This window comes from Phascolarctos cinereus, unplaced genomic scaffold (genome assembly GCF_003287225.1).
Source record: "Phascolarctos cinereus isolate Bilbo 61053 unplaced genomic scaffold, phaCin_HiC Scaffold_5;HRSCAF=322, whole genome shotgun sequence".
NCBI lineage: Eukaryota > Metazoa > Chordata > Mammalia > Diprotodontia > Phascolarctidae > Phascolarctos > Phascolarctos cinereus.
Window position 1 is genome coordinate 51026609 of NW_027555958.1, and position 23883 is coordinate 51050491.

Below are 23883 nucleotides of genomic sequence, written 5' to 3' on the forward strand. Positions count from 1 at the left end.
CAGGTACCTCCCACCTCCTTGACTATCTTCCTTTATGTGTTGTCTCCCCCCATTAGAATGTAAGCTCCTTGAAGACAGGGACTGTCTTTCTGCTTGTATTTGTATTCCTGGTGCTTGGCATATAGTAAACACTTAATAAAGGCTTGTTGATGTGGCTTTTAGGGTGTCTGAGTTAACATTGGGTCATTTTGTGCTATCCTTCCTTTTAGGGACCCCCAAAGCTCTGGGAAATTCCTCTCCAACAGTTGGGATTCCTCTTATACATGGGTTGGATTAGGTGGTCTCTGAGGTTCCTTGCTCTGGAATTGTACTGTCCTGTGGTGTTGCCCCTCAATGTCAGTGGCTGTCCTTTCTTTTTCTTTTTTCTTTTTTTTAGTGAGGCAATTGGGGTTAAGACTTGCCCAAGGTCACACAGCTAGTAGGGTCAAGTGTTTGGTCTGAGGCCGGATTTGAACTCAGGTCCTCCTGACTTCAGGGCCAGGTGCTTTATTCCCCTCCCATTAGAGATTTGGAACATTATTTCATACATTTGTTCATAGGTTGCCATTTTTCTTTTGAGAGCTATTTTTTCATATCTTGTTGGGTAATGGCTTTTAGGCATTAGGCATTGTGTCCCAAAAGTCTTAGTGCACTGTTCAAGCCTCTATTTCTCATTCTCTGTCTCTCTCTAATATCTGGTAGGGTAAGAAGCTTCAGCAGTCCCTTTCTTACCTGAGCATATTTACAGCTGAAAACAAAACTCCATAGTAAAGTGCTTTCATTTTTCTAAAGTTATTCTTTCATATCATAGTTCCCCTAGTATCACAGACATGAGGTCTCCCAGGAAGCAGTCACTAGATCAGGGGTTATTAAGCTTTTTTCCCTTTTGGCAATCTTTTAAATCCTATAAATCCTTTCTCAAAATAATGTCTTTAAATATGTAAATAAAATGCATAGGATTTACAAAGGAATTCAATTATACTGAAATGTAGCTATCAAAATATATTTTTAAAAGTTTACAGATCCCTGTTTAAGAACCCCTGCACTAGATGAACTGTCTGCTATTGTAGCTTATATTACTGGTTTCTGTCTACAATTTCATGGCGGCTTAAAGGTGACTGATGTTGGGGTGTGTCCTTTCTTCTAGTATTTGGATAGCCCTCCCAACTGCATCAGTATTTCCCATGGTCAGTCATTCAATCCACAAGCCCTTACTATTTGCCAGGGACTGTGCTAAGCACGGGAGTACAAACACAAGCAAAAAGAAAGAGTTCTTGCTGTCCAGAAGATTACATTCTAGTAGGGAAAGGAAACACTTTAAAAAGGAAGCTAAAAAATATCTACGCTTGCGTGTGTGTGTGTGTGTGTGTGTGTGTGTGTGTGTGTGTGTGTGTGTGTATGTATGTGTAGGGGGGGGAATAGGGGCATGATGGAGTCTCAATTGTAGCCTGCTAAGAAATGAATTTAAAAAAAAACAAAGATTTCGGCAACTATTCCCATCACTTTCTGACAAATAGAGGGGGAAGAAATGGAAACCGCGTCAGATTTTATATTCTTATGCTTAAAGACTGCTGTAGGGACAATTGCAGTCATGAAATTAAAAGGTGCTTGCTCCTTGGAAGGAAAACTGTGTCTACTCTGTACAGCACACTAAAGCAGAGACACTGCCTTGCTGACAAAGTTCTGTATAGCTAAAGCTGTGGTTTTTCTAGTGGCAGTGTATGGCTATGAGAGTTGGATTGTAAAAAAAAGCTGAGTGCCGCAGAATCAACACCTTTGAATTGTGGTGCCAAAGAAGACTTTGGAGAGTCCCTTGGACAGCAAGGAGATCAAATCAGTCAATACTTAAAGAAATTAACTCAGGCTATTCACTGGGAGGTTAAATACTGGAGCTTCAGCTTAAATACTTTGGTCACAAATGAGAAGATGGGACTCAGTGGAAAAGACCCTGATTTGGGGAAAGATGGAAGGCAAAAGGGAAAGGGAATGACGGAAAAGAAGGGATGAATGGATAGTGTCATGGAAACAATGAACATGAGCTTGGACAGACTTTGGGAGAAAGTGAAGAATAGAAGGGCCAGGTATGAGACGGTACATGAGGTCACGAAGAGTTGGACATGACTGAACAACAACACAGTAACAACAACCACCACCACTGGGAGGCCCCCCTAAATGGAGATGATGGAAGGGGCCGTCTAATCAGAGGGAGAAGTCTAAAGTGCTGAGGTCCTTCTGAGGTGAGAATTCCAGGACTAACATTTTCTTTCAAGATGAACTGTTTTCTGGGGCATGATGGAGGAGTCTGGAGTAGAGCTTGGAGAGAAATAAATTGTACCCTCTGAGTCCAGGTCCCCAGGAGGATCACCTTCCCAACCATCTCTCAGTTCTCCACACTTCACCTGGGCCGCCGGTGGGGTTATTTGTCAAGGAAGAAGAGGGAATCAGTGTGAAATTAGAGGAATATGGAAGAATTGGAAAAGATGGAGAATCAACATTACCAGCTGCTGTCCTTAGGAGGGGACTGGAAGTCCAATAAATGTTTTCTCCATGAGTCAATAAGATTTTGCTTTTCTTCCTTTGGTTAGAAGATGAAAGCAAACAGCAGAGTGAACAGAGATAATGGAGCATAGGGATCTGACCAAGGCCACGAAAGGAAATGGAAAAATACAGAGAAAAGTAATGTGAAATACTAGTGTTGTTTGTGTGGTTAGGAGATCCTGTAGTGTTTTCAGGAGGTGGTTGGAAAGAGGAGGGGTAAAAAGAAGAGGTGGAAAAATAAAAAGAAAAGGGAGAAATGTACCTCTGTGTGTGTGTGTGTGTGTGTGTGTGTGTGTGTGTGTGTGTGTGTATTGATGTGTGTATTTAAAGGAAGGAGAAAAACAGAAGTATTGTAAAGGAATAAAAGAACCAAGTAACCAAGGAAGGAAGACTTCCCCAGACTCCTTCTTAGGGCAGGGTAAAATCAAAACTGGAAAGATTCAGCAAGTTCATTCAGTCCAGCCCTGTGCCTGATTTATCAGTCCTTTCTACTGCATCCCTGACAAGTGCTTTCCAGCCTCTGCCTAAACATTATCATTGGAGACTGACTCACTTTCCCACGAGGCAACCTGTTCTATTTTCAGCCACCTCTAATTGTTAGAAAATTCTTCTCTGAGGCTGAAATCTGCCTCGATGTAACTTCTACCTTTTATTTCAGTCCTCTTTCTATCCTCTCCAGAGAACTCCTAGTCTGCTCCTTTTTCCACGCAACAGCCAGAAAGAAATTTGAAGACAGTATGATGCTCACCTCGACCAATTATTCTCTTCTTCAGTTACTCCTCTTTCTCCAATTGTTTTTCCATATGACATGAACACCTGACTTGGGAATTCTTGATTAGATGATCTCCAAGTTTCCTTCCAGCTCTAAAACCATGTTCCTATGATCTCGTGACAATATTACTATATGAATCCTTCCCTAATCCCCTCTGCTGCTTGGGTTGTACATATTCAGTATATTCTCATAGAGCTACATTTTAACTCCAGTCAGGAGTAAAGCTCCTTGTGATTAGGGATCATTTGCTTTTGTCTTTGTCTTTGTCTGACTTTGTCTGCTATAGTGCCCAGTCACATCAGGCTTGTGATATATTGCTTGATTCCAGATAAGGTTCTGACCAGAGACTGGTGAAGTAGGGCTAACAACCCTTCCCTTCCCCCCTTTTGAATGTGATACTCATTCAGCCAAAGATCTCACTGGGTTTTTGGTAACCACACCACCCTCAGGGTGCATATGGAATTTGCCATCAATTAAAACCTCCAGATTTTTTTTTTCCACATGAACTACTCATCTATTCCATGCTGTAGTTTGGCAATGGATTTTTAAGCACTTAAGTGCAGTTCTTAACATTTATCTCTATGGAATTTCATTAGATTTAGCTCAGCATTTCACTATATCATGTAAGAATGCCCATAGATCTCTATTTTGTCATTTAACATCTAAGCTATCCTCCTTAGCATAGCATTCCCTCTGGGTTCATTCACTAGCAAGTTGGATCCTCAGAGGGTGGCTTCTACTCCTACTGCCTAGGGTTCAAGAGATAATTCAAAGGGGCTGAGATTGCTGATGTTAATGAGCCCCCATCTGGTATGTTTCCCACAATATTAATCAATCAGCTGACATCAATTAGCTTTTTTTTTAGAGGGAATTTATTTAGAACATATAACAAGAACAGTAGACTTGACTGAGAAGGTATGGCAAGAACAAAATAATTCCCACAAACCAGAGGGAACATTTTTCCTTCACACACACATGCACGCACGCACGCACGCCCCTAGTAAGAGTGGGATCAAACTTATATTGCTATTCCAATGAGATACATGAGGTTGTAGGGAACATGAGGGGCTCAGGGATACCCTTGACTCCTGGCCCCAAGGAATTCCTATCAAGTCTATTTTGGGTTGAGGACATTTGGACATGGACAAGTGGCTCCCTGATTCATCTTGGCTGGTTCCTTATGAGACCGAGTGTGTTGGCCGAGATGGGGCATTCCATTGTTGCGCTAGGTAGAACAGGTTGCTCCTCAAGGCTGACTCTTCACTTGATTCAGCTACTTCTGCTACTGTTTCCATTGATCTCTATTACCAATTCTAGCTGCTGAGTGCATGACTCTTCTGACCTTTTGAAGTTCATGAGGTTATAACCTGGTCAACTCATGCATCTATAATGAGGAAAAAATAAACAGAAGAGACCAAAGGAACAGATGCATCATAAATTCCAGCTAGGTGGAAGATAGAGGCAGCTACCCTTCCTCCACCTGGAGGCTCATAGCAGTCCGCTTCAGGAGAAGATTGCCAGGAAAAAGAGCACGTTGATTCAGGTTGGGCTTGGCCTTTCTGGTATCATTGGTTCTTTTGTCTCCTCAGGCAATCAGAAGAGTCTTTCACTCTATGGTACCAGGCTCTTGCTCATTCTTGGCCAGGAGAAGGCTCCCCAGGCCTTCTATTGGATTGAAATCAAGTAAGATATAGTTTGCATGCTCTATGTGACTTACCAGGAAGGGCAAAAATGAGGATGCTCCAAGGACTAGGCTGTCAGTGTCCAGTCCCCTGTTATACTAGTGTCATGTCATCTGTGTGAGAAGCAGTGTGATTTAGTGGAAAAAAACATTGTGTTTGAAGTCAAAGGACTTGGATGTGGATTCTATCTCTGCTATTTTTGACCTGTGTGACCTCCAGCCTTATTCCATATATCTAGATTTCAGTTTTCTCATTGTAAAATGAAGATGTTCAACTAGGTCATTTCAGGTCTAATGAACCAGTTAGGTACGCATAAGATAAGCATGCTATTTATTTCTTCATTGAAGTTACTAATAAAAAATATTGGACAAGACATAGCCAAAGATAGAACTCTGTAGCACTCCAGTAGAGACTACTCTTCAAGACAACATCAACTTATTATTCAATGATATTCAGGTAATGCCTTTCAACCAACTTAGAGTCCCACTCTCTCCATCTTGTCCATAAGGATGTGGTGAAGGGGGCTAACAAATGCCTTCTTGAAATCTAGTTTCACCACGTCTACCACATTTTCTCGGACTGCTTCCTTCCTTTCCTCCTTTCCCAGGTATGACTTCACTCTCAATAACTGTCAACTGTAATCCCACTGATCTTAAAATATTGGAAGAAATGAAGAGTAGGTTTTCCTCTTCAGAGTATAACAATGCTGAAGTACCACCTTACATTCATAAAATAGGCAAAAATAACTAAAAGCTATGAAGCTTGGTGCTGTTGAGGTTGAATTGTCCCTGTTGAGCAATGACACATTCCTTATTAGTGGAGTTGCAAACTTATGTACACTTTTGTGAAGTACTATAGCAGTATACTGTAAAAGTTATGAAAATAACAATAACTTCTGACCCAATAATCCTATAATTGGGATAGCCTTAAAGTATTATCACAAACAACAGAATAACTGTTTACACAAAAATTTTCTTAATGGCATTATATATAATCAATTTATACCTCAACCAATAGTGTTTTCTATGCCTGTTTTCTTGTAACCTCTCCAATATTTGTAATTTTCCTTATATTAAATCACCTTCACCAGTCTGATGGATGTAAGGTAGAACCTCAGAGTTGTTTTAATTTATATTTCTCTAATAATTAGGAGCATTTTTTTCATGTGGTTATTGATAGCTTGGATTTCTTCCCTTGAGATCAGCCTGTGTCATTCAATAAAAACTGAAAACAACCTAAATATCCAATAATAGGAAAGTGGTTGAGTAAATGGGAGCACATTAATTAAATAGAATACAGGTATGAAGTATGCAAAGTAATCTAGAAAGCTCCATATGGAACACTGCAAAGTAAAGGAAGCAGAATCTGAAGGTTGGAGTCTATTCAATGACCATGTAGCAGGAAAAGTGAATAAGAATGAAGGAATGAATGAACAAAGAATTCTGAAAAAGACTTAGAGAGAGTAACTGAAAACATTTTTTTAGGATACTTTATGCTAAGCGGCATAATGGATAGAACCCCTGGGCCTAGAATCAGGAAGACCTAGTTCAAATTTGGCCTTAGACATTAACTATGTGACCCTGGGTAAGTCATTTAACTCTGTTTGCCTCATATGAACTGGAGAAGGAAATGGCAAACCCCTTCAGTATCTTTGCCAAGAAAACCCCGTCATGAAGAGTTGGGCATAATCGAAACAACCAAACAATAGCACGCATTGAAAAATGATTTTTAAGCACATTCAGTTGGTTGTATTCATGTTCAGGGCTAATCTTTCAATAGTACATTATTTTTAAAAGAATAATTTTTCCTCATGGAAAAATTGAGTAGCCTTTCTAATCGGGATATTTATATATAGTCGTAGGCCCAGATCTTTTGATCAGTGGTGATTGAATATGTGTTTCCATGTTCATCGTGGCCCTACGAAGCCTACCACCTAACACTGCTCTGTGATTAGACTTCTTGTTGGAGCTCCATCATACCTTTGTCTCCATATTTGTGCGGAAGTGATGCTTCCCTTCTCCCCCTTCTCACCTCCCAGAGATTAAATGAACTAATGTCTCTAGAGCTCCGTCCAGGGCCCTCAGAAAATGGGCAGCAATAAGTAAATGCCTTGGTCTGATTAGTGGAAAAAATGAGTTCCTTTTTAAGGCTGCGGGCTGAGCTGAGTACATCAACCTTACTCCGGATATTTGACTTCCTGAATCTTCCTGTGAACAATGCCATCTCTGTCTCACCCCTTGGTGAGCAGCCCTGGGAGAACCAGGTTCATTCATGTCACATGTCCTGTTCCTGGAGTGAGTCACTGGAGAATTGGGCTGCAGTTTTAACCTTCACCATGGAGGGAGGTGAGAAGTGTATTAGAATAGAAATCTTTCAACCCTGGTGCTTAATGTTCCCTTCCAACAACATTTTGCCCTGGGCCTTGATATGGCAAAAGGCAAATGAGGGTCACAGAATGAAGGCCAGTAGACTGAGTGACCTGCTCGGAATCTTCCAACAAAAACCCTTTCAGCTTTGCTCGGTTTAGTTTGAATTATCTGGTGGCAAACTCAGTGGTGAATGCTCTTCAGTGCTTGCAACTTATCCGTAAATGAAACTTTTCTCTGATGAAACTCTATCTGCAAAGCAGATATTTTTGACAGTATAAAAAAAAAATGAATGACCACCTGTCAGAGAATTTGGAGAGGAGATGCTTGTTAGGTACCAGTTTGGACGACAGGGCTTCCAAGATTCCTTCTACCTCTGACATTCTGTTATTAACAGACATTTTTTTCTTAATAAATTAGGTATTTGTTTTTTTAAATCAGACCTGTGATATCATTAGCATGGGGAAATGCTGGTGAGAAGCTGCCACAGATTGGCAATTTATGGTCTTAGAGAGTTTCCTGGGCCTTGATGGGTTAAATGACTTGCCAAGGATCTCACAGCCAATATGTCAGAAATGAATCTTGAACTGAAGTTTTGCTGATTCTGAGGCCAACTCTTTATCTACTATGTCATGCTTTGTGATTTTAAATAATAATAGTTCATAAATATAGAGAGGAGTCAGTCTTCAGGCATTGATTAACACTAGAAGGACTAGGCATGATAATTGATGCATAAAATTTATTATAATTTTACTCTGAAGTAAAATTGTTCATCCTATCTTTATTTTCTTTGCCTTGTGGATTTTTAAAATGCATTGTGCCAATTGATGCAGCTTAATCCTTTGAGGTTTTATTAAATTCTGTTCTTTCATTAAGAGCTTATTATGTGTCAGGTACTTTGCTGAGAGCTGGGGATATATAGAAAGGCAAAAACTGCCCTTCCCCCATGTCACCTAGCAGTTCTGTGAGGGAAGTAGCCAAAGTATTGTTCCATTTTACAGATGAAGAAAATGAGGCTTTGTGACATCTAACTGATGGCTGTCAGAGTTGGTATTCAGAGCCAAGCATATTTCTGGAAGCTCTCTTGTTTCTAAATTCAACATCCTAACCCCAAACTCAGGACTCTTTCTATAGCACCAAGCTGCGTCCTCCATCATTGTTGACGTTTTCCAAAGCAAAGGATGTGAGAATGGCCAATATTTCAAAGATCTGTGGCTTCCTCACTGTGAGACTGAACCGAAAAGGGGTAATAGAGGCAGAGGAGACTCCCACAGTAATGGAATTTCAACTTGAAAACTACAAATCTTTTGATGACATATTCACATGATGACATATTCATCACGGGTGACTCATGGGCCAATCCATATATGGCCTTCCAAATTCCTCCTTTCCTAAAGTTAGACCAGGACTCCTGAAAATTCTGGTAGATACCCACAGAGGAGGAAATATGATGTAGTGGAAAGAGGTAGTCAGCAGACCTGACTCTGTTGCAATTAGCTGTGTGACCTTGTGCCTCAGAGACATGACTTCAATGGAAGGAACACAAAAGAATAAATTGAAGGGTTTGCACTACATGGTGCTAAGGTTCTCTGCTAGCTTTCAGATTCCATCATTGTTTTGGAAAGTGTCACAGCACCTCAGACTGCAGCTGGGGCACAGAGAAGTCTAACAGAACTGGATTTGAATCCCTGCTCTGCATTTAATTCCTTTGTGACCTTGGGCAAGTCACTCAGTTTTTCTCAACCTCAGTTTCCCCAGCTCTCAGAGAAGATGGTTGGAATGGATGGTGTTTAAAGTTCCTTCTAGTCATCTTATTTTTTTTTTTGTATTACACCATTAAGCTAAACAAAAATAAAAACCACTTCCAAAAACCACCACAAATCAAATTTGCACTGTCCTCTGTAGCATCCTCCACTCCTTGAAAAGCCCCACCTGGATTTCAAGGAGACATCTGAATGATGGCCTTGGAGTTAAATTTCTATATTCCACTCCAGGTCCTAGAACTTGTTATAAATCTAAGAGCTGCTACTTACTGGCTCTTTGGCTTTGAGAAAGTTGTATCATCACTCTAGGCTTCGATTTGTGAAATGAGAGGGATTGGTTTTGCTGTTCACTCAAATCACTTCCAGGTCAAAATCCTACCTGGCTCTACCATATACTAGTAGCCTTTCTGCCATAGCCTTCATTTCAATCTCGTCCAGCTATGTAAGATACCGAGCTGTGAAGTCAGAATGACAGGCCGCAGAGAGAACTCTGTTGGGTCCAGTCCAGACCTTCAGAAGGTTGTCCCACAGGAGATGCATCTCAAGAGCCCTTCATTCCTGAAAGCAAGAAGACCCTTCCAGGCTCCCCCTAGAAAGAAAGCCTCCTATTGAAAGAGGAAGGAGAAAAATGAAGAAAGAATGGAAGGGAAAGGGGAAATTTCCTTTCTGTGGTTTTGAGATGTCTGAAGTTCTCTTACAAAGCTTAGGCTAATGATAAGATAATAGGATTATAGATTTAGAGTTGGAAGGGATTTTAGAGGTCATCGAGTCCAGCACTTTCATTTTGTAAATGAGGAAACTGAGGCACAATATGTAACTTACTCTGAATCAATCAGATAGGAAGTATCTGAGGTGAGATTTGAACCCACTCTTATGTCCAGTGTCCCATACAATATGCCATATGATTTTAGAGAGTTTTTCACATGAATTATCTCATTTGACCTTCACAACAACCTTATGAGGTAGGTGATAATGATTTCTGATATTTACATAGCACTTACATTTTTTCAGATCATTTTTATGTATATTATTTCACTTGAGTCTCATAACAACCCTTTGAGTTAGTTACTACAGCTATTATCATCTTTATTTTATAGCTGAAGAATTTAAAGGATGCATCTATGATCAGACAGCTTGTAATATTTAGAAGGTAGTATTTGAACCCATCTTCCAGATTCCAAACCCAGCTCTCTATCCACTTTGCCATGATCTTTCCAAGGGTAAGTACAGGTACTATGACCCCCAGTTTATAGATAAGGAAACTGAGGTTTAGAGAGCCTTAAATGACTTTTGCCAGTCCACACAGACAGGACCCAATCTCGACTCAATTCAGTGTTCTTGACCACCAACACATATCTAGTACTAACTTAAACAGACCAGAAATCGTAGATACCAGACAGGTCTCTGTCCAGTTAATAATAACAACACTATAGATCTGTATGGTATGTTTACTGTTTGAAGTACCTTCACTTCACCAATTGATAAATGGTCAAAGAACATGAACAAGCAGTTTTCAGAGGAAGAAATCAAAGTTATCCATAATCTCATGAAAATTCTCTAAATCACTAATAATTAGAGAAATGCAAATTAAAACAATTCTGAGGTACCACTTCACACCCATCAGATTGGCTAAGATGACAGAAAAGGAAAATGACTAATGCCAGAAGGGATATAGGAAAACAGGTACATTCATACACTGTTGGTGGAGCTGTGTACTAATCTAACCATTCTGGAGAACAATTTGGAACTATACATTATTAAACTGTGCATACCCTTTGACCCAGCATTACCACTGCTAGGTCTACTACCATTAGGAACACTACCACTACAAGGAGATCAAAGAAAAAGGAAAAGGACCTATATATGTACAAAAATACTTATAATAGCTCTTTTAGTGGTGGCAAAGAATTGGAAACCGAGGAGATGCCCATCAATCAGGGAATGGCTAAATAAGTTATGATATGTGAATATGATGGAATATTATTGTGCTGTAAGAAATAAGAAAATAAATATATTTTTATAAATATATGCATATTTGAATAAGATATAAATATATATTTTATAAAAATAAGAAAAAAATGATAAAGGGAATGGTTTCAGAAAAAAACCTGAGAAGACTTATATGAACTGATGACAAGTGAAGTAAGCAGAACCAGAAGAACAATCTACACTGTAACAGCAATATTAGAAAGATAATCAGCTGTGAAAGATTAGTAATTCTGATTAATTCAATGATCTACCACGATTCCAAAGGACTCACAAAGAAAAATCCTATCTACCTCCAGATTGAGAACTGATAGACTCAGATTGCAAATTGAAGCATATTTTTTCCTTTATTTTTCTTGCTTCCCTACCCCCCAAATATGGCTAATGCAGAAATATGTTTTGCACAACTTCATATGTTTAATATTCCTATGTAAATATGGGTATCATATTTCTTGCTTTCTCAATGGGTGTAGGAGAGGGTGGAAGGAGAGAGAAAATTTGGAACTGGAAATATATAAGTAAAAATTTGAAAAATGAGGTACCTTTATGGCTATCATCAATTACTTTATCTTCACAGTTCTGCCGGGCAATTATTATTATTATTGCTCCCATTTTATAGATGAAGAAACTGAGATACAGAGAAATCAAATCACTTGTCATGGAAGAGCCAGGACAAGACCTAAATTTCTTGGCTTCTATTCCTGCGTTCTTTTCAACAAGGTCATATAAAAATGGCATCCTTGGCCAACTTAGCTTTGCATACTATTGATTGCTTGGTTGAAACATTCATTTATTCAATAGACATTTTTTGAGTGGCTACTATGTCCAAGGCTCTACTTTAGGTGCTTGTGGTAAAAAAGACAAAAAAACTCCAACAATCTCATGGTTTACTGGGGAGGGTGGAGTGGAGAAAGGGATATGAAATGAGCACACATAAAGATGTGGCAGCTGGGTGGTGCCATAGGGCATAAAGCACTAGGCCTGGAGTCAGGAAAACTCATCTTCATGAGTTCAAATCTGGTCTCACACAGTGTGTGACCCTGGGCAAGCCACTTAACCCTGTCTGCCTCAGTTTCCTCATCTGTCAAATGAACTGCAGAAGGAAATGGCAAACCACTCGAGTATCTGTGCCAAGAAAACCCCAAGTGGGTCGTGAAGAGTTGGATATGACTGAACAACAACAAACACGTAGCTCTTGTGTCTGAAGTTCCCTCTTGCCGTTAAAGGCTGGGGTGCACTTGGGGGTGTCTAGAGTGGTTGGAATATGGAATATGTGGAGGACGATAATGTGAAATAAGACTGGAGAGACCATATGGGGCCTTAAGACGTCCGGCAGGAGTATCCCCACACCTCCAGTTGGGGTCATCACTCAGCAAAGTAACGAAGTAGATGAAGGTAGTTTGCCTTCAGTGCTTTTTTCTTTAATGCCTGACCTCTCTTTTTTAGCCTTTTCTAGCTTCCCCAAGGCTTGCTTTGTCATCAGCCTCCCTAGGGTAACCCATCTTTAAGAACTTTCTTACTGTCTCCTCCATTTACCCACCAATCCAAACTTAACTGTTTTGGGGTATCAGTCACCCAAGGGTCTTCTTGAGATGTAGTTTACCTAGTTAACTAATGACATTTAGCAAAATATTTACCAAATATGCTCTCATTTCCACTTCACAGCTGCTTCCTTTGAGTGCCCTCTCCTCCTGGAGGTCTTCTCTAAATCCTCGCAAGCTGATCTCCCCCCTCAAGCTTAATCTGGATACCCTGTGAATGAGCACTACAGCCTTATTATTCCTATTTTACAGATGAGGAAACTGAGGTGGAGAGAGGTGAAGTGATTTTCTTGTGGGCCCACAGCTAGTAAATGTTGGAGGCAGGATTTGAACCCAGGTCTGCCTGATTTCTGGTCCAGTGTTATATCTACAATACTGTGCTGCCTAGAGGGTTAATGTTTTACTCCTTCCGAGTTACACATTTGTGCTTTAACAGGAACCTTCTGGAGACCAGGCTTGAATTCAGAAGAATGATTGCAAATAGCAGGAATTATAGTCACCAGGGCGGTCGGAAGAAGGAGTTATTTTGGTTCTGGGGACATTTCAGTGGCCCTCAGGAGACATCATGTAGGCGGAGCTCTAGTGGGTTGATGCACAGGGCAGGCTTTGCCTTCAGGCTCTTTTGAGAGAGCTAGTGTGTGGGAGGGAGCAGAGGGGAGAGGGTGGTGAGGAGTAGGGAGGACTGACCATCAGAGTGGCTGCGGCTCAAATCTGAGACTACTAAACCTAGCATGGCCTCCAGTTGATTGGCTGGGCCAGCTCTTGCGGCCAGCAGGTGTCAGCACTCCCATTTATAAGAGACAAGGCCTTGTAGAAATAAATGTGGGCCCTTTGTTTCCCATGCTGTTCCCTGGAAGAATAAGGCCCCCGAGGGCCTGACTGTACTGTCGTGTTGTTATCTGACCAACACCAAAGCAGACTGTGCTTTGAACGGAAACACTATGGGAAGACAGAATGGGAACAGCTTTAGAAGCAGTCATGGTCAGGGGAGCTTGGACACCCTCATCCCTCATACTCCACTACCTAGTTAGATGCTGAGGCTCTGGTTTGGGTGGGCTTGTAAAAAAAAAGAAAAAAGAAAAAAAAAGAAAGAAAAGAGCCTTAGTTAAAATTTTAAATGGATTTTTAAAACCACCTTAGTCATTCCCAGTTCTAATGAGGGAGATGGAAGACCTGAGTTTAAATCTGGAAGGTTCACAAAGGAATCTAAGAGCAGAGCATCATAGCACCTCACAGTTGAGAGCTCAGAGACCATCGAGGTGTACCTGAGCAGACATCCCTTTGCAATATCCCTTTCAAGTGGTCATCCAGGCTCTGGGTGACAACCTTCAGTGATAGGGAACTCAGTCTTTCTAAGAAGCTCATTTTATTTCCGAACAGCTCTCAATTGGGAAGTTTTTACTTCCAAATAGGCTAAAAGGGGGAACAAGAAGGAATTGGAAGCTTCAAGTCTCCCCCTCTCCAATATCTTTTCTTGCTGGCTCAGAAATAGGTGGAGTAGAATTGAAAAAGAGAGAGAGAGAGAGAGAGAGAGAGAGAGAGAGAGAGAGAGAGAGAGAGAGAGAGAGAGAGGGAGAGGGAGAGAAAGAGAGAGAGAGAGAGAGAGAGAGAGAGAGAGAGGAGAGAGAGAGAGAGAGAGAAAGAGAGAGAGAGAGAGAGAGAGTGAGAGTTTCAGAGCTACAAAGGCCCTCTAGCCTCCATTCTGTCATTTGAAAAATGAGGAAGTTGAGGACTGAGGTTATTAAGTGCCTTTGCCCAAGGTTCTGAAGCTATTTACCAGAATCCAAGTTCCCCAGCTTTTGACCACTTTTGGCCTCTCCCTGCCTCCCAATATCCTTTGAGTGCATTAGCACTGGTGCTAAAGGAAGGATAACTGACTTTCTCACTTCCAGTGGGGGCAGGGGAGTGTTGGTAAAGGAACTGCCCAACTTTCTTCAAACTTGCAAGTGGCCTTGTATCCTACGAATTTGTCTAGTCTGCTTTTCAGGGGTTTCCAGACATGGCAAGGGTTTGGGGAAAAGTAACTAAAACTAATGTGAAAAGGAGATGTACCACAGTCAAAGGACTTTGAAAGTATAAGATGCTAGAGAAATCCCAGAGATCAATTTCCTCTTAAAATCCTGAAAATAGGCACTTTCTTTCAAGGGAAGAACCCGATGAAGAATAGATTCTTCTTCTGTGCCTTAGTTTCTGTCTCTCTGATGGGTGTACTCTTCATTAAACATTCAATTGACAAACATTTATTGAGAGGCCACTGTGGCAGATGGTATACTGTCGTACTGAATGAGGGCAATACAAAGATCAGACAGTATGTGGCTCATCCTCAAAAGGCAGCTAGGTGGTGCAATGGATAGAGCACTGGGTTTTGGAATCAGGAAGATGTCTTTATGAGTTCAAATCTGACCCCAGACACTTACTAACTGTGTGACCCTGGGCAAGTCACTTAACCCTGTTTGCCTCAGTTTTCTCATCTGTCAAATGAACTGCAGAAGGAAATAGCAAACCACTCCAGTATCTTTGCCAAGAAAACCCCAAATGGGATCAGGAAGAGTTGGACATGACTGAAATGATTCTATAACAACTTGCCCTGAAATTTATGATTTAATAGAGGGAAGGGGAGAATAAAGCTTGTATGAATAACTGCCACAGAAAACATAATTGAATAAGAGGTGTGAACAAAAAAGACTGAATAATGATGATTGAATGAATAAAAAGCATTATTAAGTACTTACTATATTTCAAGAGTGGAATACAGCTACAAAAAGCAAGACAGCCCCTGCCCTCCAAGCGCTTATTCTCTATGAGAGGAAGATAACACGTTATAGTGGTGGCCAGGGAAGCATGTTTTGGTCTGGAAAGTTGCAGAGTAGTATAAATTCAGCCTTAGGACAAGGGATTGACTGTCCTTTCTAGGAATAATAGTGTTGATTTGACTGTTGTTTCCAGAGCTAAAGGAGGAAAGCAATTGGGAATAGAGGAAGAAGGGAAGGAAAGGGGACACATACAGTGGCATAGCAGAAAAATGGCTGGAGATACAAAGATCAAATAAAATACGGCTCTTGTCCTTAAGTTTACAACTTAATAGAGGGAGGGAAGAATAAGATTACAACAGAAAATATAATTAAGAGGTGTAAACAAAAAGTTGAATAAGTGTCTTGGGTCTAGTTTAGTCTAGGTATGGTGAAGTCTCACTAGTCAGGAGCCCAATGGTCCTAGTAGGAGGGATAATGGCATGGATATTACCAGAGAGGCCAAAGAGCTTATCTTTGGCTAGGGGAACCAGGGCAGGCTCCTTGCAGGAGTAGGCATTTGATTAATTATGGCATTATTATTAATTATGATTGGACCTGGCATAATTAAGTAGGGGCTGTCTAAAGTTGCTTGGTTCTCCTTTAAGTTCTTACTAGAGTAAGAATGTGTTATACTGGAAAGGGTACTGGGTTTAGTACTGAAACATCTGGGCTGGCTTCTGTCTCCACCACTCACTACGCATGTGACTCTAATAAAGTCATTGTGGTTCTCAGCAGCTCAGTTTATTTCTCCATAAAATGAAGAGGTTTGGACAAAATTTTCTCAAAGGTTCCATTGTTTTTTGAAGTTTTCTCCTCCCAGCAATTATGGCTACAAGGTACTCTAGTAGAGCAATAGGTTAAATGTCATACTATGAAGTTAATATTTACTTAGTGTATTCAGCATTCATTGACTATAAGCTATTGCCTGGAGAATGGAAAAAGCCCAAACTTTGGACCTCTTTTCTTTGAGGAGAACCACCTACTGCAACCCAGCTTTGTTGAGTCATGTCCAACCTCTTTGTGACTCCATTCTCTTGACAAAGATATTGGGGTGGTTTGCCATTTTCTTCTCCAGCTCATTTGACAGATGAAGAAACTGAGGCAAACAGGGTTAAGTGACTTGACCAGGGTCACAGAGCGAGTAAGTGTGTGAGGCCAGATTTGAACTTATGAACATGAGTCTTGCTGATTCCAAGCCTTGTTGTTCTACCCACTGTACCACCTAGTTGCCTAGTTCAACCCAAGAGGTATCCTCAAAACCCCAGCGAACAGCTTCCCTTTAGACCGTGTGTATAGAATCAATTAGGGGTCCAGCTGTAGGCAGTAGGATCAAAGCCTCAGCAGAAAGCAAACCACTTGAAGTTCAAATATTTCATCTGGACTAGGGACACATTTACATTAAATTTTCGATGATGCAAAGAAAATAGGAGCCCTTTGAAAATGATTAACTTTTCAGCATTCATTTTTCAATGTAGGGAGTGGCAAAGCTCCCAGGATGTTTGAGACAAGAAATTCAATAGGAGTTGTCTTTCAAAAATTGGATAACCCTTTTCTCAGTGGTTAGGTCTAAATCCTCATTGTGTTTTTCTCAGGTTTTTATCCTTTGGAATGGTGTAAATTTCAAGGGTGTGCTGGCATAAGCTTTGAGAACTGGTTGTTAAATTTTCTATGTGAGCGTTTATACCTCAGAAATTGGTGAATGCTACAAATCAGGAATTGATTTATTGTTTTGTTGCTTGTCTCTAGATCTAAGCAATGGAGAAAATGTTAATATAGATTAAACTTAAAATTATGTCATGGGTACCTATTTTTCCCCTGGAGAGTTGGTTGTTAAACATTTCTCAGCATACTACTGGATAGAATGGTCAAGTGTCAAGAAGCAGACATTGCTTGACCCAGAGAGACAAAGCATTCCATGGTAAAATGAGCCTGTTAAGATGTCCTATTACTTTACGTGACTTATTGCCTGGGTTACCTTGAGCAAGTCATTCTCCAACTCTGCGTCGTGTGAGCTTCCTTATCTGTAAAATGAAAGAAGTGGAGGAGATGAGCTCTAATGACCCTTCTCACCGTGGATCTGCTTCATTTTGATGGAGTGGAATGGTGGAATGAATTTAAATCTCAATGAAACTATCCAGTCCTAGTAGAAAACTCACCCATTGTGACTGGGAGTTGTGCATTCTGACATCTAGACACAGGCTGACACACCCGAAGGAATAAATTATCCTTTCAGGGGCATTATAATAGTAAGAACCAGTAGGTGAAGCATTTAAAGGTAAGGTAGCATCGTAGATAGCATTCTGGGCTTGGAATCAGGAAGACCTGGGCCCCAGTTTTGGCTTCGGGCATTTGCTGGCTGTCTGATGGGGGAGGGTATGACATTGAACCTCTTATGTGCCTCAGACAGCTCCCTAGGATTTATATATTAAGGGGGGAAAAGGGAATAAGTATCTGTCACCCACAATATACTAGACACCTTGCTAAGGGCTTTACAATTATTACCACATTTGATCCTCACAACCACCTTGGGAGATAGGTGCTACTATTACCATGATTTTATAGATGAGGAAACTGAGGCAAAAAGGGGTTAAGTGACTTGCCTAGGGTCACAGAGCTAGTGAGTGTTTGAGGCCAGATTTGAACTCAGATCTTCCTGACTCCAGGCCTGACATGCTATCCATTGCGCCTCCTAGCTTAATAAATATTTGGGGATTGGATTAGAATTGTATTATAAAGTACTAAAATTAGGAAATTCAAACATACTTGTGCTGAGCAAACAGACTTCCATTTACTAAAAGTACTTCAAAAAGTAGTTGCTTTGCAGATTAAACTGATAATTAGCTTTAGGAATAGAAATGTAAATGGAAACACAGTTTAGGAATGAACAAATTATTGTCCCTACCTAGTGTTTTCTCTTTAGCTAAGACTTAAGGATACTATGTCTTCTTAGACTCATCTTTACAGTTGGATACATGGAACTTGATTCTTTCTGCCCTTGGAAGGACACAGATAATAGGCGATTAGTGAAGTCACTGTTGCCTTTCTGAGCTTGTTTCTGAAAAGTGGTACCTTGATTAGTACAGAGCTCTTAGCATCGTCACACCAACGCAACAGTTGCTGAAAGAAATGAAATGAAGGAAAAATCTCACCTGTTGAAATACCTACACCCTAAAGACACCATCAAGGAGAGAACTCTTAGAGGAACATGGATCTTACTCTAACTATCACAGTATCCTGGGGAGCTGACCAGCTCCCAAGGTGTGATAGGGGGATAACCCAAGTACTCAGAAGGAGCAGGTCTCAAGATCCCTGACCTGCTGGCCTTCAGCATCTTGATCTCTCTAGTTTCCTATCCTTTTGTCTCTCTCCTTTTCCCTTCAACTCTCTTTCTCCACTTCGATCTCTTCACACTCTTTCTTCTAACCTCTCCCTCCCTTCTCCAACTCTTTCCTTTTCTCCTCCCTTTGGATATTGATTTGACATATTAATCATTACAATAATAGCTAAAAATCCCACTGTGCTCCATTAATCAAAAGGAAAATCCTGTGTCAGCCACCAGATACTGTAGGGTACACTCCTACATTCTTCCCAGGCCTTTGGACAGCAGAAATTTCTAAGGTTCCACTTATTAACCAAACAGGAGGCCATTATGTAAAGCTACACTGAAGACGGAAAATGGGGAGAAGAATGTGGGAGGGCTTCAGTCAATGGAGTTGTTCATTAGTCACCCGTTGTTGAGCCTGACAAGCCCAGAAGAAAACCTTGGGTTCTCCTGGGGCATGAACTAGAGACTTTTAGAGGTCAAGTCCTTAGGAGTATTGCCAGGGGTTGGTCAATGTGACTATGAGGTTAAAGTTTGGCTTTGTTAATAGCTCTTATTACGATAAGGATCTAAGTCACGTGGAGGAGGAGAAAAATAGAAGAACTACCCCTCCCCAACCCCCAGAAGGTCTATCCAGTCTTAGCTCATTAGCTCCCTGGGTGTGGTTGGGGGTGGCTTCTTGCCATGCACCCAGGGGATGCTACTTCCTGTACTCTGGATCAAACTTCCCAGATATCTTTCTTCTTGCCATGTAGAAAGCGCCTGTTCACGTGGAAAGAGCTACCTGGTGCTTTGGGAAGCAATGGGGTGACGAAGTCCAACTAATTATTTTAATCCTAGAAGGCTCCTAGATATAGTGGAGAGAAAATTGGATCTGAACCCAGAAGCCTTGGGATTGAATGCCAGCTTTATCACTGAATGTTAGGGAGGCTTGGGGCAAATTACTTTAGTGCCCTGGGGCTTAAGGTCCCGTGTGTGTAAAATGAGTGACTTAGATGCAGTGGTGCTAAAGGCCCTTCCAGTGATAGATTCCATTATCCCACAACTTCAGGAGCAAGTTAGCTTCTTGGAAGGAAAGCAAACATCACTATTGTAGCTATAGATGCCACCCACTCCCTGGCCACCCATCTTGCAAACACAATTAATCACAGGGGGACTGAATGAGAACGTGTGAAGGATTTGTGTAAGGTAGCTGCATCACTGGAAAAACAACTGAAACCATATAATCTAGAAATCGTAGAGCAGAAAGAGATAGCTAGGTGGTACAGTGGCTAGAGGGGCAAGCCTGGAATCAGGAGGACCTGAATTCAAATCCAGCCTCAGACACTCAGTAGCTTTGTGACCCTAGGCAAGTCACTTGACCTTTGTTTGCCTTAGTTTCTTCATCTGTAAAATGGGGATAATAATAGCACCTTCCTCATGGGGCTGTTTGTGAGGATCAAATGAGATAATTAGAAAACACTTAGCACAGTTCCTGGCACGTGGTAGGAGCTATATAAATGTGAGATGCTATTATTTACAGCTCATGACATCTAACATCCTTATTTGACAGATATAACTGAGGCCATCTTAATTTATGAAGGGAAATACATATTTTTATTCTAAGCAGAATAGCAAATTTCTTGTAGGTAGGGTTAGTTTGTCTTATAGGTAGAATTTAGAAATTCATTCGTCAGACAGTAGAAATATGTAAAATGGCAATAGTTCTTATCCTTGTCTGTAACGTGGATTCATTCTAAATATTCTTTCCCAAAGTGACATAACTAATATTTGTCTAATAAAGATAGGTATTTATTAAGCAACTACTGTGTGCTCAATACTGTGTCAAATGATGTGGAAATTAAAAAAAAGACACGATTTCTTGGCCTCAAGGAGCTTTCAATCTAATTGGAGAGATAATGGAAATACATAAAACAGCTAGAGGGTAGTATAGTTTGATCAATAATACAATGTTAGATATGCTGTTTTTTATTTAATGAGGCAGTTGGAGTTAAGTGACTTGCCCAGTGTCACACAGCTAGTGAGTGTTATGTGTCTGAGGCCGGATTTGAACTCAGGGCCTCCTGAATCCAGGGCTGATGCTATATCCACTGCATCACCTAGCTGCCCTTAGATATACACTTGTAGATGGGGATAGGGGCCTTTTATTAAGGACATTGTGACAAGAATAGAGGATAAAAGTAGCCAGTTGTCCTACTCCTTCGAAAATGTCTTCTGGAAGTTCATTAAAGCTCAAAGGTAATTTCCAGGGCCCAGACCCTTGTTATAAGAGACATGAGGGAGTTAAAAGGAAAGCGTTCAACCTGATCACTTTCCTATGCAAACTAGTAGGATTGTAAGCCTAACTTAGAAATGAGCTGATTTGCAGTTGATTCAGGGAAATCTTGCAAAAGACCAATGACATTCTGTTCTCTTCGAGGCAGAAGCTATACAGATGAAAACGCCAGCAGATGTCAGCAACAGCTTGGGGGGAAAGCGATAGCAGCAATGAAGATGTAATGAATGGATAGATGAACAAAAATAATTTATTAAGTGCCTTCTATGTGCCCAGCACTGTGCTAACCACTGCAGATACAGGTAGAAGATTGAGACAGTCCCTGTACTCAAGGAGCTCACCTTCCAACTGGGGAAGACAAGAAAAATAAGAAAATTCAGGTGCAAGGCCTATGGAAAGGCCCAGAAGTTTGAAGAGAATGGCAGTGGGGTGAATTGGAAGGCCCAGGGTTCCTTATGGTAAACCAAGAGGTCTAGGGGATATGGTTGCAGGACAGATAGTAAAGCCTGGATGGTGAGAGGTGGGGGAGGAGAATTTATCTTATGAGAATCAATCAATCAATCAATAATCATGTCTAAAGCACCTACTATGAGCTAGACATTGTTCTGGACACCCAAGATACAAATATAAAATCAATGAAACCATCTATACTCAAAAGGAGTGTATAGTCTAATGGGTATGTGGTGGGTAGAAGAGGAGCCCCTGCTGGATTTCCCTTGTCATTTAATTTGCTACTCTGTCTTAATGAAGACCTTACTATTTGAATTATAATTCTTTCCTGGTCTATGGGAAGAGAATATACTGATGGGGAACTTGATCTATCTTTATATAACTAACTACAATTATCCCCCAACTTCCTGTAACTGATCCTGGGACAACGAAAGATTCCAGAATCATGGGAGACATGTTAGGTTAACAACAATTGTTTTTAAAAATATCTGCTATGTGCCAGGCACTATGCTAAGCACTGTGGATACAGAGAATGGCAAAAAAAAAAAAAACCAGACAAAAACAAAAGTCCCTGCTTTCAAAGAGTCTCAGTCTATGGCAGTTTGGTAGGAGATAGAGAGAGATAGACAACATGTAAACAATGATGTACAAAAAAGACAATGAAGAATAAATTGGAAATCATATTAGAGGGAAAAGTGGAACCTGTGCTATATACATTCCTTTTTTTCCCTCTTTCCTAAATTGCAGGTGGATGGAACTTCCTGGTTATGAGAACAGGAGTGAGCATAGGGAGTAGGGAAGGAGCCGACATGGCCTGAAAGTGAACAGGGCTGCTTTGTACTGGACTACATCTTCCTCCAGGTCTGTAGGCCTAAGATGAGGTCAAAGCCACACTGGTTTCTGGAAGCTTAGAGATTTCTGGGTGTCATTGGCCCAGGTGATCATTACAAAGATGGCAGGAAAATGGTTGCCTCTGTAATGAGGCCATAGAGGGCAATGCCTAAAACAAGGGTGGGGAACTTGTGGCCCTGGCCGTCTAAGTTCTCAAATTCGGCCCTTTGATGGAATCCACACATTCAAAGGTCTGCATCTGAGAACCCAGAGCGCCACTTGCGACCTCGAGGCCACAGCTTCCCCACCCCTGGCCTAGATGATACAATGGCCAGGGAAAGGGGCCAGCCACAGTCTGGAGAGGACAGGCTGTTTGCTGGCCCACAAAGCCCCGTGTTTCCTGACAACTTCCCAGTCTGTCTTGGATTGCCTTCCCTGTGTCCATGTCAACAAGGAACCAGCATTTACTAAGTGCTTACTATGGGCCACGCATAAAATGGGGTGTGCTGGCCGCTGCCACACAGCTAGAGTTTGGATTTCCACAGAGTCCTGTGACTCTCCCCTTTGCCTGGCTAAAGTCAGAAAATCAAATAAAGGTTGGAGGAAGCTCCCTTGTCGTTGACCTCTGGGGAGTGTGTGAAGGGAAGCCAGTCTAATATGATTACCAATGAGCCCTCCTCCTCTAAGCCCTCCATCCCAGGAGGGAAGAACTGTCCTTGTCAAGGTCATCAATTGGGCCTGCATTTCATTCAGCTGACTGAGGGAGAAACTCTCCTTTGCCCTCTGCCACTCCTCGGCCCTGAAGGCGCAGGGTGACTCAGTGGTCCTGAAGGCAGCTGGGGTTAGCTGAGCCTGATTCAAATGCCAGGAATGTTCAAATAGCATGCTTTTCTATGAATAGCCTCTCCAGCTGTTCTCCTGGAGTTACCCTCTCATCCAAAGTACATTTATACTATTCCTGTGTATGAACCCAAGCAGGAAATATTGAAAGTCTTACCTTTGGCCCTTCAAGACCAGCTTCATTGTCTTTCTCTGTTCCATAAACTCCCAGCAAGTGAAATATTAACTTCTGGTAGGATACCAGGTGACCAGTAGTCACCAAAAGTTCTCTTTTGCAGAATGCCTGAAAGGGCTGCACTGACCTGTGACTTCTGTAACCACTGATTGATTTTTGGCTCATTTCAAATATCATAAAAGCAGGGGAGATTTTTCCCAACCTTCAAATTTAATCCTGAATGACAGTTACAATAACTAAGTGATAAAAATGGACAGGAAAGTATAGTGGAAGGAGTCACAGGACCTGGGTTCAAATCCTGTCTCTGTTACTTCTTACCTTCATAATCTCAGCTAAATTGCTACTTCTGGGCCTCAGTTTCTTTATCTGTAAAGTGAGGGGACTGGATGGTTCTGCCATTTCCCTCCCATAATCCTCAGTATGCTAGCTGTATGCCAAGTCCTTGTTCCCCAGCTGGCTTCCCTGTCCCTTCTCAGCAAGAGCAAAAGCAGCCTTTTGAAAGACACTGGGAGCTGGAAGTTGCTGGCTAATGATAAACTGGCTAAAACAACAGTAACAACACTCCTGCCTT

At 41.2% G+C, this 23883-nt stretch overlaps 1 long non-coding RNA gene across 1 annotated transcript; it reads right to left on the reverse strand.

Moving 5' to 3' along the window:
- Window positions 1-4157: 4157 nt before the first annotated feature.
- On the reverse strand, window positions 4158-23769 carry LOC110219361 (uncharacterized). The gene is made up of 3 exons (XR_002327599.2): window positions 23295-23769; window positions 17395-17440; window positions 4158-4673 (listed from the first exon to the last, which is right to left on the reverse strand). It is a non-coding gene; the product is annotated as an uncharacterized LOC110219361 (long non-coding RNA).
- Window positions 23770-23883: the final 114 nt, after the last annotated feature.